We start from the raw sequence: 18,740 nt of genomic DNA, 5'->3' as shown, positions 1-18,740 counted from the left end.
TAAGTCACTTAAGACATTACCAACAATATTCCAGGTGAGTCAATGGCCATTTAAATTTTTCTCAGACTGGAAATGTGAGACATGAATACAAAAAAGAATAATTTTATTGTTGGTGAATTTAAAAGGAGCTCTGTGAAGTCATTAAAATTTAGAGCATATGTTTTACTCATGGGTAATGTTTTTGCATGATTCACTTTCTCAAAGATATTAGTCAGGAGAGGAGGAGGTTGTTTTCTTGTGTCCCTTTCACACCAAAACTTAAGCCTTAGGAACAGAGTCAGGGTTGGACTTGGAAAATAGTGTGTTATGTGCTTAGCTTTCTTTTAAGGTTTGCTTTTTTCTTTTCTTCTGTCTTGGTTTTTACATGGTTTTACTCAACAAAAAAATCGAGATCTACAATCAAAAGCAATAGTTTCAGTGAGCTGATGCTTGTTGGTTTGCCATTATTGCAGTTTCAACATGCCTGTCTCCGTCGTTACCCCCACTGACAGGAAACTGCTCTGCTTTCAGTATCTTGTTAATGATTTCCTGCTGTCAAATCAAGCACATGCATATGCAAATACACAACAAAGAGATACAGGAACTGAGAGACATGTTTGTGCCATTACAAACACTTTTACACTTTTACAAAAGTAAAAATCTAATCATGTCGAGGTTGATGCTTCAAAGTTAAATGGAAGTCAGTTCATGTTGTTATTGAGTGCATTGCACATGCACATTTCTTTCTAAATAATTATCACTTTATTATTACTATATTTATTATTACTATAATTATCACACTCAAAAGTGACATGTGTTTCTGTGTACATATCAAATCTGGCTCAGGCTGTATCCTGTCATGTACAGTATGTGTTGAGCTTCACAGGGATTATCACAGAAAATGCTAATGTACAACCTGAATGCCAACAAATGATGCAAATGTGCTGATTTTATCAGTGTGGCCAAATTGTTTTGACATGGATAGGGCCTCAGTCACTTGGTTCATTTCCAAAGCTGGATGGCACAACAGACATCTGTCCAGTGTTACTCCAGGTAAAATCCCTCTTGGCAACAGGTGCTGTGTCAGCTGGTACAATAGGGATATCAGCTCTCTGACATGGTGTATAACAAACTAAAAATTACCTTGTGCTGCAATTAAAATGACCTTGGTTCCACTAATAGAACATGTATCTGTCAGGTCACGGTGTAAAGAGGTCAAAACTCCAGCAACACTTCATTGTTGGGTTGCAGTTAAATATGTCATTCTGTGCATTAATTTACAAAGCAAACGAGGAGAGACAGAGAAGAGTAAAGGCGACATGAAACCCTATCTCACTTTTTTTTGTTCTGCTGAGGCAGAATAGAGTGCAACATGGAGGAAAGGCAAGGCAAGGGAGGAAGTGAAGGGGGGTGAAAGTGACTGATAGAATGAGCAAGTGGGCGAACCAGTACAGAAAGAGCAAACGGAGACCAGAGGACTGTTTAGTAGAGAGCAAATGTACAGGGGAACGAGAACAGTTGGGGGGTTGGTAGCAATGATAGCTATTCAGATGATGTGGTGCTGAGACAGAGGCGAGGTGTAGAATTATGTTTGACAACCACAGGTGCAGAGCAAGCCAAAGGAACATTGGCAGCAGGATTGAGGAGTGAAACAGAGAGTACAAGAAACAGCAATGGAGACAGGAACAGTTGGAAACAAAGTGGGAATGAGAGCGAGCACAGAGGAGAGAAGAAGTGACAGTTTGTATTGAAACAGAACACCTGCTTTCTCCATCTCTTCTCCTCCTACTCCATTCACTTAAGCTCTCCCTTGCTGCCCTCCCCTTATTTCAGTCTCATCGGAAACCCCCCCTCCCCAACTCTTCTTCTCTCGTTCTCCCTCATCTTTACCTTGTTAGTGCCCTCCAAGTTTGTTTGCTTGATTGACGAGGTAATCACCAGGAAGTGTGTGAGGATCCCACCTGAGAGGCTCAGTGTGCACCTGAGTGTGCGTATGTGAGTGTGTGATCTGATGTAATTATCAGGGATTAAGATGTTTATCACACTGCTGGCTGTTGTAAATCTCACACACGACAACGCGAAGACACACAGTTACATAGACATACACACAGACATTCCCACTGTGATACATGAATACTCTAGACATGGATGCATAGTAGTGTTGGTGCTCTGATGTTATGCAAATAGTGTGTGATTTAAAATTGCTTGGATGTGGGAGAAGAAATGTCTTGCATTGCCTTAATTTCATTTAATTTTATTTTAAATACATAAAAACATGTATGTATGTATGTCCATATGTATATATGCCTGTGTGTGTGTGTGTATATATATATGTATGTATATAGAATATACATATATATATGTATATAGAATCAGACCTCAAACAAGCAGCTCAGATTAAAAAAAAAAAAAAAATACACATTATACATTACACATTTAGCTTAGATCTGGAGGATCTTTATCAAGTCCAGATAACCATGGTAATGTTATCAGGTTTATCTCAGCAAAGCCTTTGGAGATAACAAAATTATGGTAGAAAGCTGTGTTCCATACATGACGGAACATCCTCTTCTAGGATGTTCCAGGATCTTTTGAACTTGAGCCTCAAAATCCTTATACATATTGGCTGCTTGGTCTTTTTCATTCTTTTATCTGGTCCCTATGGGTCAAAGGAATTCCAAAAGCAAGCAATCTTCATCTTGTAAAGATGTTACTATTTTGCAAAACAGCATTATTATTATATGTGTTAGAAACACAAATAAATTTCATTTTGTTCATCATCCTATTGCGGCCATGGTTGGTGTTGAGACTCAATCACTGAGCAAAAACATAAAAAGGTGAGATGAAAAAAACATATATACAGTGTAAATCTGTGTTGGTATCTTGTCTGTGTCACAAAACGACGTTGTCACTGACGCAGAAAGAGCTGAAACCCAATGCAGAATCAAAAATGGGCAGGCACACGAAGGTCCAAAATAATGTTCTTTTATTTCAACAAAAGAAACTCAAAACTAGCACAATCTTTCTGTGACTCTTGGATCAAAAAATTAATAAAATGCTGTGGCATGACAATACGAGACAAGAATTTCCTGGCATAGCAAACATGGAGACAATACAACGCACAGACACCAGTGACAGGGAAGACGAGGGCTAAATAGAAGAGATAACAAGACACAGGTGAAACACATCAAGGGAGGAGAAAGCAATCAGGTTAAGCAAAAGCAAAGCTGAATGAAACAGAGACACATAGAGGAAGTGATGCTTTCAAAATAAAACAGGATATGACAAAAACCTTGAACATAACACATGGAAACACAAGACACACTTGAAACATGACACATGGACTCAAAAACCAAATGACAGAAACCCAGGGTGTGACAGGTTGGTGCATTGTTTTACACTGTGGGTTGGCACACACAACTATGAGAATAATTTGCCATTGTCACTTATTTGCATTTACTTTCATCTCAAATTCAAACATAACTTATTTAATAACTTGGTTATCTTGGCTTCAGTACATACTGTGTGGCAAGAAGCAGCTGAATGGTGTAAAGGAATTTTGGTCGTTAGCTTCCACCGCCTTATACAGACAGATATGTGTGAAAAATACTGTATAAATAGAATTTATTCATTAATAAATAGTCCAGACAACTCTCTTATTTGTCTGGATTTGGAAGTGTCGTGAAACCTGTTAATGCTCTTTACTGAGACTCAACACTGGTCACACGGTTGCCTTTGCTTGTATTTCTTTCTTTATATTGTTTGTTCTATTTGTCTAACTTGCTGTGTCAATAGAAGTGCTTTTCTAAAAATCTGAAAATTTAGTAAATCAGTCATAACACACCTGGTGACGTGTCATGTTCTTGTTGCTCAGCCGTAAACTCAAATGAGCTGCTGTTTCGTGGAAATTATTAAAAACAAATTGTTGTACAACATCTTTTGATCTGAATGAGCTGAATAAGTAAATCCCCTCTTTGGGTAGAAAATTTATCAACATCTGATCCTGCAATACCCACATTTCTGACAGCAAAGGTACATAGTACAAACATTTTATCAAAGACAACATTTTCCTAAATTTTTTAGATTAATGAGAAAAAGATTAAGATGTGAGAATGATTTTAATCACATTTAATTCATGAACGAAGGCTAAAGCTTTTAAATCTCCATTGCTTCCCTCATAATGGAATTGCTTGGCTACAGCCTGGTCACGGTAAGGCTGCTTGAACAAATAAATTACTTGCATTTCGTTGTAATAACAATAATTCATTATGAGTTTTCCTCTCTCTCCTGTGTAAATAATCCAACAAAGTTCTCTGTGGTGTGTGTGTGTGTGTGTGTCACCATTTATTCTGTGATGTGTGTGTGTGCCTGAAGGAAGGTCGGTAGAAAGTTGTTTTCTTTTCAAACAAACACACACACAAAAATTTGTATCTAGAAGGTTTCTCTGTCCGTTACACTGGTCCCTCTCACAGCTGTATTTTAGGCACTTCAGGAAGTGGAAAGTTGGAATGCATAAAGACATAAAATATAAATACGTGCTAAAGAATGAGAATAAGTACGATGGCAGGAGAAATCCACAGTATCATAAAAAGGGAAGGCTGACCCATAGTCTAAATCTCTTACTTGCTTACCTGTTTACACACAAAGCATATAACAAAAAAACAATCCAATGAGAGAGTGAATTTTGCATTGTCATAGTTTCACTGAGGTGTGAAAATATGACTTGCTGTCTTTCCCACATTTCGTTTTTTCAAAACTTTAGAGACAGCTACAGTGTGCAAAGAGTGAGATGTTACTATAAGAGAGGGTAGGAGTGGCCAGTCTGATGATCTCAACTTGAGACTGAACTTGAAGGTGCCCATGATTTACTTTTCATGCAAATCAGAGACTGTGGTGTTAATGTACTTATGGTTTCAAACTTAACTTGCCGCTCAGGGAAACTAACAGCCGTCAAAGTTTATTTGACCCATTTTAGTAGTAGTATTTTTATTTAGTTACCTCTCTGAGAGAATGCCAGCATCTGCAGCCGATTAACTCGCGGACAATCTCCTCTCCTCTGATTCACCACATCGGTTTCATTTGTTTCAGCAGGTTATGCTATTAACATCAGGCCTCCTCCCCACGAGACTTACCTGCTGTTATGAAAAAAAAGAAAATAATAGAAAAGCAAGTTGTGTTTTGTGGACAACTTTATAAAACATTTGTAAAAAAAATCAACACCATGCAGTGAGAGAGGAGCAGAAAGAAGCAGGGCAAGTCGGCGTGTGTGTACACCCCCCAACACTACGAGAGCGTGTTTGTGAGTAAACATCGAACCAATCTGGTGAATTAAGAACAACTTAAAAGGTGGAATCAGAAATATTCTACTAGAAATAGGGCCCTGTATTCTTTAAATATTCTCAGCAGACAGACTGATTCCAATAGACAGTTACACCCCCACCCCCAAGTCTGAAGATCAAGAAATACGTGCTTTTGTGGTTCTTCATTGACTTAACGAGTGCAAAAGAGAAAAGGTGTTGAATTAAATTTGAACTTCAGTCCTCAGTCTTCAGCACTCATCACCTGCCTTTGGGTGCAACATGGAACATAAAAGCAGAACAATGCAAATCTGTTCAACTGGCGCATAGATTTTAGCAAGTTTCCTCCATCAAGAAAATTTAGATAAATAAATTTAAGATAAATTTAACAAGACTCAACTGAGTGTGCCCCTGATCTTTGGCCCAATAGCAGGCGCAACAGGTGTCTTGTTATTCATGTGTGTTAATGATGTTATAAAAAAATCTGACAGTGAGGTTAACAAATCTGACACTTGTGGTTAATGTTTTACTGTCTTGTGCTCCTCCAAGCATGAGTTATTCTGTAGCCGCAGTACAGGCTGTCTGTAGCTACAGTAATGTTAAGTGTTCCCAGGTTGTACCGTGATGGATGACCTCCTGTCTTCGTCTAATGAAAACACGAACACACCGCTGTAATCACATCTGTGAATACAAGTGAAAATCCATAACATTTTGCTCTCACCACCAGAACAATCAATGTTTCTCTCACACCTTTGGTCTCCATGTTATGAAAACAGGTCTGTTGCTGCAGGTACCATGACAATGGGCCCTGGCCAATAAAAAGAAAAACAATACTCGGCGGCGTAGTAGGTTAAAATTGGACGGAAGATAAACTGGGAAAATAACACAACAGGACAGAGGTAATAGAGGGAATAAAGTAGAGAGGCAGTACTGAGAGGGTGATAACGCTGAGAAGAGCGGTGAGCCATCAACATAAAATCTTCAAAGAGGAAGGGAGGATTTCTCGAAAAGGCAAGGAGACGATAGAGCAACAGACTCAAAGACAGCAAGGGTAGAGCTGAAACGGAATAAAGTTCACACATGCAGAAAAAGAGAGTGGGTGTCACAATAACTGAAAACAACACACAGAGCACTATGAGGCTGATGTTAAGACAGGGGCCAGGCCTTCTTTTTTCTTAATATTACACTTCAGACAGCCACAAATGAAGTTCGACCTGGAGCTGCACAACATAGTGATGTTTTATGTGCTGGGAGTCTCCAAACAACATGGTGAGACTCAAAGTGTGATAAAAATCCTCTCTGAATTGCAGGTTTTCTGGAGAAACAGCACTTTGTAAAGGAGCACAAAGTGAGCCAGCAGGTATTTGCATTAGGAGAAGTAGTCAGACTGTGATCTGAACACTCAATCACCAATCACTGACAACGTTGTGGCTATCACAGACATGATATTGCTGGGAGGCAATTGGTGGGTGCAGTAAAACTCTATATTTACACATATGTAGATTGGGCTAATTTAACAACCAGACACTGAAGAGGATGTTGATGTGAATAACTTCTCTGCGATGTTTTCGACATCACCGCAGGCTGTGGGTGAAATGAACAATAACCCCATATGTAGCTTACACAAAACTCTGAAGTCATGTCTGCGTGTGTGTATGTGTGTGTGAACACTGGTCTTGTGACTGTGGGTGCTTTTGTGTGTTTGTCTGCGTGTGGATGTACTTTTTCGTGTTCACAGCTAAACACATCCCGGGGCTGTTATGCCACTTTAAAAGAAACACTATTCAGGAGATTATACAAAGTCTTAGACATCTCAACAAGAAAACACACACACACACACACACACAGACAATGACAAAGAGCTACACAGATAAGCACACACACACACACTCTCTCACACACAAAATAAAAATACTCATTGGAAGTTAATACAGCATAGCTTATTGTGCTGTTGGATGGTTGGGCTGCTGCCAAAGAACCTTTGTCACTCATTTTGTCTGCAGACTCATGAAACCAGTTATCTCCAGTGTAGGCCTTTATATCTCCATTTAAAGAGTTGGTTTTTCTCTGAAGAGTGTATCCGTTTTTGAAGACGACAGAATGTATTATTACAGAATAGACCTTTCTTAGACCTTTTCTCTGTGAAACTAGTAACATAAATGAGGGCTCTGTTCAATGCGTATGCAGCTATTTTCAGCCAAAAAAAGCTTCAAAAGCCTTGCCTGCTCAGCACTGTACAGCTAACAAAGCTAGCAAGTAGCTGGTGAACTCAGCAGAGCCTCTAGCATCTAGAATCAGACAGCTGAAGCCAAATGTCTTGACTTTATTGCCCTTGCAGACTAGTGGACTTTGTGGCCGTAAATTAGTTGCGGTTGAGAGGTCAGCTAATTGCGGTACTTGTTGCCAGGCCCCAGTAGAGAAAATAATACAATGCCACACTGTGCTTCCTTTGGTTTTACCTTCCTTTGAAAGGCAACGAGAGCAGTGATGTAAGTTTTCACAGCTTTCCTAAGGACAAGCAGAGGAGAAAGGAGAGCAAAAATGCTCATGGACAAATACAAGGTCCTAAACACCTGTGGCTGTGTTGCCGCCTCTCATGTTGTTGCTGGTTATATGCAAAGACTATAATCAAATGTCATACTGACAGTTTTCTCCCACATGGAGTATGAACAGCCTCAGATAAAGTGTCAAATCTGTGCCAAAAACAGGAGATGCAGGATGCTCTGCTACAAGGCTGTAAACAACCACAAACCACAATCAGTGGTCCCTGAAGATGAACCATCAGACACAACCCTGATCACAGAGAAACCTGACAATCCATCATTTGAGCCAGTTCAGCAATTTGTTGGTGTAGAGTGTCCTCCAAGTGAGAAGCAGCAACACAAATGGATAGACACAAGTTGGTTCAGTGGCCAGACGACAAACTTAGCGAGGAAACTCAATGGCACTACAGAGAAACTGATTCAAAATACAACTTAAGTTCATCTGACCCCTCTCAAAGCAGCAGGCAATCACAAGCTTCAGCTGCCACCCATAAAGAAGATAGTCCAGTTTCCAGTTTTTTGAGAGACAGTTAAAATTTGCCTTGAAATGTTTAAGTAGCAGAAAATGAAAAAGTTCAAATACTTTGAATTTTGTCTTAAATGCAATGTTACATTCTGCCACTGGTGAACTATTGTCATTCCTCTTCTTTGTAAAGACAATGTTTCACTGGATATCATCCATCAAACTGTTCTTGACACCCTTTATCTATTTTTAACCCGTCTTTCACATTTCTCTTTTCAAACAGCCTGTTTTTCAAGGTGGGTAGTGTTGGTGAAACCCAAGATCAAAATCTCATGGAGTGAAGTCCACCAATTGTTCAGAACAAGACTGATGGATGCTAAGAAGGGCTGTGGCCACATGATGGCTGTTGTCGCAGGTGTTCTATCCTCTGTGTCAGATTTTAAATAGGGCATGGGCAGGGAAACGAGCATATATCATGTCTCAACAAGAAGGACCATCCAGATCACATATCATTTTAAACACAACAATTTTCACATTTCAGGTAGTTGCATCATGAAAAATCTATCATGTACACACCAGGTGGTGTACTGCAAAACAAGATTAATGGGTTAGTGAGGTATGTTGAGCCTCAGGCCAAAGTTTTCCATGTCACGAAGGTGGTTGTCTTTTAACCTGGCTAGGTCACCATGGCAACCTATGCCGCACACCTAACCTGATCCACAGGAGGTTATGTTCAGAGTTATTATCATTCTAAATTTTATACAGCATATCATCCATATAGTAAGAGAATGATGAAAGCACAGCAACTATAGACTAGTTTGGATGATGTTTTTGTTCTTGGCCCTGTCTCTGTCTGTTTTACAGATTTATCACAGATTCAGTCAATAAAAATCATTTTACTCTGTTTCCACACGTCATTCAGACTTAAATGCAGTTCTTGAGTATAATGTATAATTTAATTAGGTCTGCCATGTGCAGCTGTCACCTTAAATAGAAGACATTAAGAGTGCACTGAGTAGTAAAATAAATATATTAACACAATGAGCAATTCTCTGCCAGTATTTCTCTTGCCTTATTTGCAGTAACAATATTGAATTTTGTCATCACAGTCTGTTTTATATTCCTAATAGCTAACAAGCTGTTCGTCTTAAGTGAAGTACGTAACACATGATTGATCCACTTTGCATCAAACATGCCACCTGAAGTACGAAATTAAAATTCAAAATTCACATGACCACTTTATGATAACTTGTATCGTATTTCATCTCAGGACTTCAGTTGCTGACTGAGGCAAATACAACATGCTATTGTAGTTCACAGCTCACTGTCACACTGTCATGCCTTGCTGGGACACCTGAATGAAACAGAGCCATCGTTAATGTCATTAGTAACACCCATGCTTTTCCTGCTATGACATTCACAGTCTATTCAGGGTGGATTCATGGGCAGTTATTAACCGCTGAGTGATATTTCACATATTTTTCTTGAGAATTGATTGTTTCTGAAATTTATGATCTAAATTTAAAAACAATCTAAAACAATCGTGTGATAAGTGTCAGTAGCCATATTATTTCCTTTCATGTTTTTTTTATGACAGGGATTGTGTATCAGCCATCACAGGGGGACCTTGCTGTTCTGTAAATGGAACCTGGCCCACTGCAGGCCTTGGCACTGGCAGCAGAGGCATAGACTGAGGGAGAGAGAGAGAGAGAGACAAAGAGAAATAGAGAGTGGGTTTGGTTTTGCTGGTGCAAGGACATAAACAAACAAAAAATGTATCTGGCATTAAGAAAGAGACAGGAAGAGGAATTTCTGTTGTGTCTTGATTTCAATCAGGTAATTTAACATGCTACTTTCAGGGGCCTTGGCAAAGCTGGCCCTGAGAGAAAGACAGAGAACAGATGGAGAGGGAAACAGAGCAGCAGGAACAAACTAAAGAAATAAGAAACAATGAGAATGAGAGGGAAATGGAGAGACAATGGCTTGGCATCATGATGTGGCATGCTATCAGGGGAGCTGCAGGGAACAGTTTGTCCACCAGTCTTTTGCTCGTCCATTCTAAACAAACAAGCAGAGAGCCTATTAAGGACCATTAGTATACACAGCTTTCACATTGGCCGTGTTTCAATAGCTTGTTTTTGATTTATGTACAGTGAACTCACTTAAAGGTCATTTTTGAACCAGTGACCCACACTATCAGTTTCCAGTGAGAACTCAACCAAGGACGATCATGCAAGAATACAGAAAAAGTTAAGAGTAGTTAGAAAGAAACCCAGTTCAGGAAAGATATTTTCCCCACACTTGCTGTGCTCTTGGCCTTGGTGGTGAGGCATAAATAATTGTATTCAAACATCAAAAGAGGATGACACTCACTCTGTCCAGTCTGATACAGCAAAGCTTAAACATACAGTATATTTCAAATGACAAGTGTAACTCATCTCCTCTCTGAAGCACCATTGTGACTATCTATATAGCAAGTCTCTTTTTTGTACTAAACAGTAACTTTTGACAGTGGCTTCAGTCTCCCCAAATCTTCACCCTCATGACAATCAAGACTTTGGTTCAGAGCCAGCCTGGTTTGAACTGCTAGTTAAACGTTAGCTGAGCTAAGTGTCAGCATATGCAGGAGAGTCAAGGAAAAGTGAGTGATTGGTAAAAGGTTACAAATTTGTCCAAAACACTGTAACACTGATCAATACTATAACTGTTAGTTTACTAGTATTGTCTAGGCTACTACAAGAAGAAAAGAGAAAAGTTAATGTGATGTTGCCTTGTAGATCAGGGACTGAACATTGGACTCTAAAGAACAGAAATACTGCATTTTCACAGGAAAAATCAAAATAACTTCTGTCGTAATTAAAAGTATACAATGGCGCCAGGGTTAGAATGGCAATATAATAAGTGACTAAAATAACTGACTAATTCAAAAAAGTTGATTCATTGTGAAGTCTCTCAGACATTAAATAGATATGTGTTCCTTCACTGGTTATTTGGTCTCACCAAAGTACTATTCAGGTTATGCTAAGATGAACATGTGTGTCCTCTCTAGGTTGTTTCTTCAGGCTATCCAAGAACAGCATCAAAAACCTGATCCAGATGTTACCCTGTCAAAAGCCTTGAGGATGGAGCCACCAAACTGAGGAGCTGGTCACTGTTTACTGACTTGCATGTCAAGCTTTGTGTAAAGCAACAGCTGACATCATAGCCATGCCAAGAGCCACATTTGGCAGAGCTGTGAAGGAAATGATGACTATTCTCCAAGGACAAATTCAGTTTCTGAGGCCAGAGGGGATGGGGGACATGCTTTGCTCGCCTTACTTACCATGGGGAATTCTGGTCCACAGTCCAGGGCCACATGAGGATTTTCCCTCGGGCAGCGAAAGAGAAGAAATGCTATGTGAACCCTCTGTGGTACATCAGGCTGTCTGTGATGCCAGAGGTAAATTTTCGGGTGTTTACGTTGCCAATGCAGAATCCGTGCATGACATGCTTGTCCTCCGCAGGCCTCCTGTGTAAAAATAATAGGCCTGGATGCTCCAGATGGCTTCTTTCTTTAAGGAGCCGGAAAAAAACCCACGCCTGCAGCATCCTGTTTCATCATGACCCCACTGTCAGCCTGTAGGAGGTAAGAATTCTCTTTCAAGACACACATACATACTCACCCTAAGGAGACACGGTAAATTGTGCACTGGTCACTTTGCATTTAAAACACTTCATTAATTCTTTACCTGCATTTTAATAAGGAGGCCAAGCTGTAGCATGTTACAACAAACACCATGCCCAATGCTGAGCAGGATCATTTAACACATCTTTGGTGTGTCTGCTGGCAATAATCTTTCTGAGGGCGGTGGAGATAGAGCCTCTGTTTGCCCCTAAGGTGACGGGAGCGTGCTACATCCTTCACAATGTCTGGGCAGCAGAAGGTGATATCCCAGAGGAGGAGGAGGAGGAGGGAGGCTCAAGCCAAGACAACAGTTCAGATGAAGATGATGTGGAAGAGAGGGAGCTGTCATGGTTTCTGAGCAATAAGGAAAGCACATGTTTCTGCTCCAGTTTGAATACATGTAGGGGGTACACCTTTCCAGATGTCTATTATGAAGTTTATATAAGATCTTAGTTACTGTAGATTAACATTCAGTCATCACATTCAATGCTGCCTACAATCCAAGACTTGAATCTCATGCGCAAACAATGCTGAACACTGTGCTGATAATGTAAATTATCAACCCAAACATCGGGAGAGAACCACTTAACAAAATCCTATCTCATATATTAATTTCCTACCCACACCCAATTGATACTCGAGGTAAAGGAAATATTAATTACGTAACAAAGAGCAGGGCCACACTCTAGCTTCAATTAAGCTGCAGTTATCCTTGGATTGTTGTCATACAAGGCCTCCTCTGTGTAGTGGAATAATCAATCTCCCTTGAAGAAGGAAAGCCTTCGCCTCTTTGAAGACTAAAATGGATGAAATCATCTGTGCCCCATACAATATCCCATTAAAATTTAACAGTGTTTTGCTGTGGTGATTTGAAAGGTCATGAACAAATAAAGCCTGGTTCATATTGCATTCAGAGGCAATTTTGAGCTCAGCTAAAATCTTCTGTCCTTGCACTCTTGATCACATTGTTGCAATAAAGCAAAATAAAGCTTTTTTGATGCCTTATTGTGTTTGTTAAAACACAAACTGATTGTGAAAAAAAATCTGTTTTTTAAGATTAATACCATGAATACAACCCCTTTTCCCACATTTTTTTGTAATTATCCTGACTAAAATACAAGTGGTACTTTTAGTCATGACATTTGTGTAACTCTTTTACCTTTCACGTTTACTTAACAAGTCAACAACCTCCAGCTCCAAAAACAAGACAAATTGCCAATTTGCACCTGTGTAGTTGCTTTTGTAGTCATTTAATGGAGCTTTCCCATGCAGTACTTTGCATATGTTCTGAAACCAGGTATACCATTTATCAGCGTTTTGTTCCACAAGCCAACTGCAATCTTAAGTTCTGCTGTATTCACTAATGAGGTGTTACTACAGTAAACTAATAACATAGAACACCGTGCCTTATGAAGTATGTGAATGCATGTGCACGTGTCTGTGATTTTATGTATGTGTGCCAGCAAAGGCAGTCACGTAAAGAGAATGTTTGGCTGGTCATCAAAAGCGAGAGGATTTGGCAAAAGAACACAGACCCCTCTGTATCTTGCTGTGCCTGCTTCTGTCTCTCTTTGTTTGTCTGTCCATTCCTCTATCAACACCTCTTTTTTTGCTGATAGAAAAAAAAACCTTACTTGTTAAGCTTTCTGAACTGTGTTATACTCTACTTACTGTTGTCTGTTATCGATAATTCAGCTTTGTGTGCACGATGCGTATGAATAATACAATGATATGACACCATGCGATATGGCTTGTGTTCATTTTGAAAGCTGTTTCTTTTACAGGGCATTATTTTTTAATTTTACTCTCTTCAACTCAAATGTTTTTTACACCACTGGCCTTTTGTATTCATTAAGTCTCCTTGCTCCCTCTCCTCCCACTACTAAGCCTGCAGTATGCAGTATGCATGCGCCGGTGTGAGCATATATGCATGTATGCATGTTCCAAGGCACTGAAGCGTGTAATTGGTGAGCCGGCTTCATTAGGAGGATCATTTCATCCATCACAGTGTTTTTGTCTTTTCATCTCTCTTCCTTCCGAATCAAACACTCATTTCCTCTTGTCCCTGTCAGTCAAAATCTTTACTTTCTCTTAACTCAATGCTTAGCTCGAAAAGGTTTCTCATAAGTCGTGGATCCATGTCACTACTTGGTCCAACTAGATTTCTACCACTTCATAAAATGACTAATAAAGTATCATTATCTATCTGTGATGATATATTAATAATATATCATCTCTATGTCTATCATATAAGTGACTTATAAATTAAAATTAAGACAGATTACAGATTACCAGGTTGCTGGCACAGGTAGTAGGTCGCCATGGCAGTTCTGAAGTGCCCTGTGGAGGAAGGTTGGATGCTGAAAGAGTTTAAAAATTTCACTAGTAATAAAAACTGTAGTGCAAAATCCACATGGCGTAGTTTGCTTGCTCTGTTTAATTTGAAGTGGTCATATAATGGTAACGTCATTGCTAGTTTTTGGTATCTGGAAGTGAGCATGTTGCTAACTTTCTGGACTGCAGAAAGGACTGAGAGCAGCTGTGAATGCACATTTCCATTTTACAGGGCACAAGGGACTATAGCACATTTAAACAGTGAATACCATAACATAAAAATAAATAAACAAACACACAAAGCTTAACTGCATAATTTGTACTCTGCCCACACAGCTATCTGAAGTGATGATATGAAGAGAAAATCATATGTATGAATACATAAATAAGAAATCAGAGAATCATTTCATAAAACAATAGGTACGAGTGATAAAGCATCATGTCCTCTGTGGGATAAAACACAACCTTCAATCATCTTTAATTATATCCCTCATAAAATAAATACAATCATGCTGTAGATTAATTAGTTCATAAGAATATCACCCAATTTACATGAATCAACTATTTTGTGCATTTTGTTACAAATAAATGCAAATCATCTACATTCTGTATGTTATAGCCTTCAAATTTGTGGTGTGATAAACTTTAAAGCTGCTACTTCAGTAAATATCAATCATTTTACACACAGTATCACTGGACATTTTTCCTAAGTATATAAAATGAAGTAGATCCAGAGGGGAATAGTCAAAAAAAATAAATTAAACAAACTAACAGCATCTGGATCTTGCTCTTGAGTGAAGGTATGGTGGACAGAGTTGACAGGCAGATTGATGCAGTGTCAGCTGTAATGCTGGCGTAGTACTGGATTGCTGCAGTGAGAGAGAACTGAGCCAGGAGGCAAAGCTTACAATTTATGAACTGATTTACATTCTGACCTTCATCTAATGTCATGATCTTTGTGTAGTGAAAGAATGTGACTGCAGTTGATAGCAAAATAAGTTTCCTACGTAGGGTGGCAGAGGTTAGCCTTTGAGATAGGATAATGAAGGGTGAAGAGCTCAGAAACCTGGTGGGAGCTTGGAGTAGAGTCACTGCTCCTAATGTAATGATAATGTATTGTTCCTTTACATTCTGAACATGACCTTATATATAGAAGACTTGAAACTCGCGATTGAGATCATAAATTCAGCAGAAAACTGTTTACTGAGGTAATAAATCAAGTGAGAAGTAGGGTCATTTTCTCAAAAGATTACATAAAATCTGACATTTGGCTTCGCTTTTTCAGACCAGGCATCTGTGGGTTAGACCCAGAACTCACTGGAGGCATTGCTTATCTCATCTGGCCTTGGAACAGAGCTTGAGAATGTCATTGGGGAGTGGGATGTCTGAAATACCCTGCTTATCCTGCTGCCATGGCGACCTCACTCCAGATAAGTGGAAGGAAAAGGATGGTTTTATGAATGGACGATAAACCATTATTCTTTATTTGTGCTATCAAAAATATATAGACAAAAGTATTGGAACACCTGACCATTACACCAACAGGGGCTTTAATGATATCATGTTATAAATACATATAAGGCTTTGCTGCCATAACAGATTTTGGAGTGTTTCTGTGGGATTTTTTTTCCATTCATGCAGTATAGCTTTTGTGAGGTGATGTTGGATGAAAAGGCCTGGCTTGCAGTTTTCATTCCAGTTCATCCCAAAGCTGTTCAGTGGGGTTGAGGTCAGGGCTCCGTTCAGGCAAGTCAAGTTCTTCCACAACAAACTCATCCAACCATGTCTTACTTTGTGCACTGGGACACAGTCACAGTCAGATTTTAACAACACCTACCTATTTAGGTTTTATTTTGAGCACTTCTGTTCTAATCTTGTTAACTGTAACAACCCTTACATTTTTCAACCAGTTTAATGAAAATTCTATAATTCACTCGACCTACAAGTGACCCATACAGCTTGAGATTCAACTATAAATCAGGTTCTCATGCTTTGAATCTCTGTAGCAACACAATTCAGTAGATTAACAGGGAATCCTAATCTCATGATAGGGGAATCAAACTAATTACACTTGCTTGCTCCATATCTCTATAGTGTTTTCCTCTCTCTGCTACCAGAAGTGAAGATTCTTCCTATTGCAGCTTCCTCTCTCTCCCTCTCACTGTGCTAGCGTGCCACAGACTGCAAGAAAAGACATTAAGCTGTCTGATTGTTGTCAATGAGTTTTCTGGTTTCTGTCTCTTTCCTCTCCTCTTTTTCCCTTTTTGTCTCTTATTTTCCCAGCTGCATTCAGCGGGAGTCCGCTATCAGTGGTGGTTTGATGTTTGCTTTCCTATGTAGATGTCTACTTCATCACAACATGATATTTTGGACATCTATAAAGTTGATCTTGATGCATATCAAGAAGCTGAATGTCACAAAGAGCATACCACAGAACATCTACTCCTGCAGCATCTTGAACAGGCTGATATGACCTCTTATCTCCTTAAGCATCAGCTTTTCAGTGATTGCTGAGAAGCTTTGAAGTTTTATAGCAAATTTCAAATCAATGTCATGGTTGCATTACATTACATCATTACACATATGCTATGTTCACATTATTCTGATGTTCCTAAAGGGTCACTGGGTTTTCCATCTCCCCATTACATAAGGAAAGGCTGCAAGGCTGACAAATAAAAAGCTGCTTTGGGAATAGGTGGGCCTGAGTCACTGTGAGGCATTCAGTTAAGGCAAGAAATTGGACAACGTGCTTCCATGCAGCAGGTTAGTCTGGATTCTGACCTATGCTATACCATAAGTTTGAAGGAGAGGGCATGGTCTTTAGTGAGAGTGCCAACTGTTTCTCCTTCATATGTGAAATATGCAAAACTCATTCATTTCATTAATTCGTTAGAATCTTATAACCCCACTCCCCGCGCTGAGGCCTGCCTGTTGCGCCACCATATTGGTAATATTGATAATTTCCACCATATTGGTAATTTATCAAATCCTGAATATTAAGGATTACTCATTAGTGCTTTATTAAATGTCAGGGCATTCCTGATTCATTCCTCCCTTGTTCTTTAACTGCTCCGCTACTTGAACTACTCTGATTTAGCTACTCTGTAACTACTCACGTTTTTGTCTATCACCCTGTAAAGTATTAGTCTATTTCACTGTGTGGCCCTGTGTTGCGTAATGAAAAATAAACTGACTCTTGAATTTCAGCTTGCTGTCTTTAAAAGAACACAAACACTTAACAAATCCCATTATAGTTCACAAAGCTGCATTTTCACATCAAATTACTCTGATGCAACCTGTCCAAACCGACAAATAAACACTGTCAAATAATCAGAAAATAACATGTTCGGTGTGAACACATACCTTTAGCGACTTGCTTGTTTGAAGAGGACAAAGAGCCTTGGCCCCAAGTATTTACACATCCTATATTTGTGTGCAGGTGTGAATCTCAGTATAACACCTTTAGGGTGATGCCAGTCCCCTCCTGGAAATCTTTTCCTTCTTTTCTGTTCTTTCGTTTAATGTGCAGCTTAGCAACATAGTGATGTAACGAACCAATTTGAATTGTTATTTTAAAATAAAACATAGAATATAACATACGATGGCCCTGGAAAACAATTGCTGATTGTTGTGGTTTGCAAATAAACAATAGCATATTTTTAACATTATTATGATCAGACCCATAAAAACCCATCTGCAGCAAGGTCTTTAAAAAGCAGTAGGTCATTGTGGACATATCAGATGTATCCTGATGTCCATGTGTTTTTCTGCTATCTACTGTATATTGTCTGTTAATTTTGTTTTGTCAGTAGACACTGTCATGTATGATCACTTCAATATTCCTCCATGTGAGAAAGGTGCATGTGATAACACATGTGCAGTTGTGTGTGAACATATGGGTTTAAGTGCAAATGTGTGTGCATGGGTTGGAGTGAGGTCACTGAACCTCCGTACCAAGACTTAATAGATGGACAAGTAAACTCACAGTTAATAATGGCCTGAGGCTACTATCACATGGCTTACATGAGGTCAGCTATTACAGACGCATCATTGACTTCCTGAAGGACGTTGTCAAAATGCCAATAGGCATTTTGATAGAGGCAGACTGGGATGGCATCTCTTCATAGCAACTGCCAGAATTAATGTGTTCAGCCATTACCATATAGTTGTAGTAAAACCAAGTAACCATTTTACAATACTATACACTTTCACAGGCTATGTATGAGAGAACAATCAGGGCAATGGCATGGTTTTATGGTATGTGAGGCCATCACCACAGTGTTGAAGTTTGGTCATATGTACTGGAATAAGCACTCAGCTGCTTGATGGGGTGCAACATTCAGTCACTGACCCTTCACCCTAGCTGGAGGGCGAAAGAGAATTTCAGCATTCGGTGTTCAAAAGTGTTGACACAAACACAAAATGCCATAAGAGTGTGACTGCCAAGGTGTGAGCTCTGA

This window comes from Scatophagus argus, chromosome 5 (assembly GCF_020382885.2).
Source record: "Scatophagus argus isolate fScaArg1 chromosome 5, fScaArg1.pri, whole genome shotgun sequence".
Classification (NCBI taxonomy): Eukaryota; Metazoa; Chordata; class Actinopteri; family Scatophagidae; genus Scatophagus; species Scatophagus argus.
Note: the sequence above shows the minus strand (reverse complement) of the source record.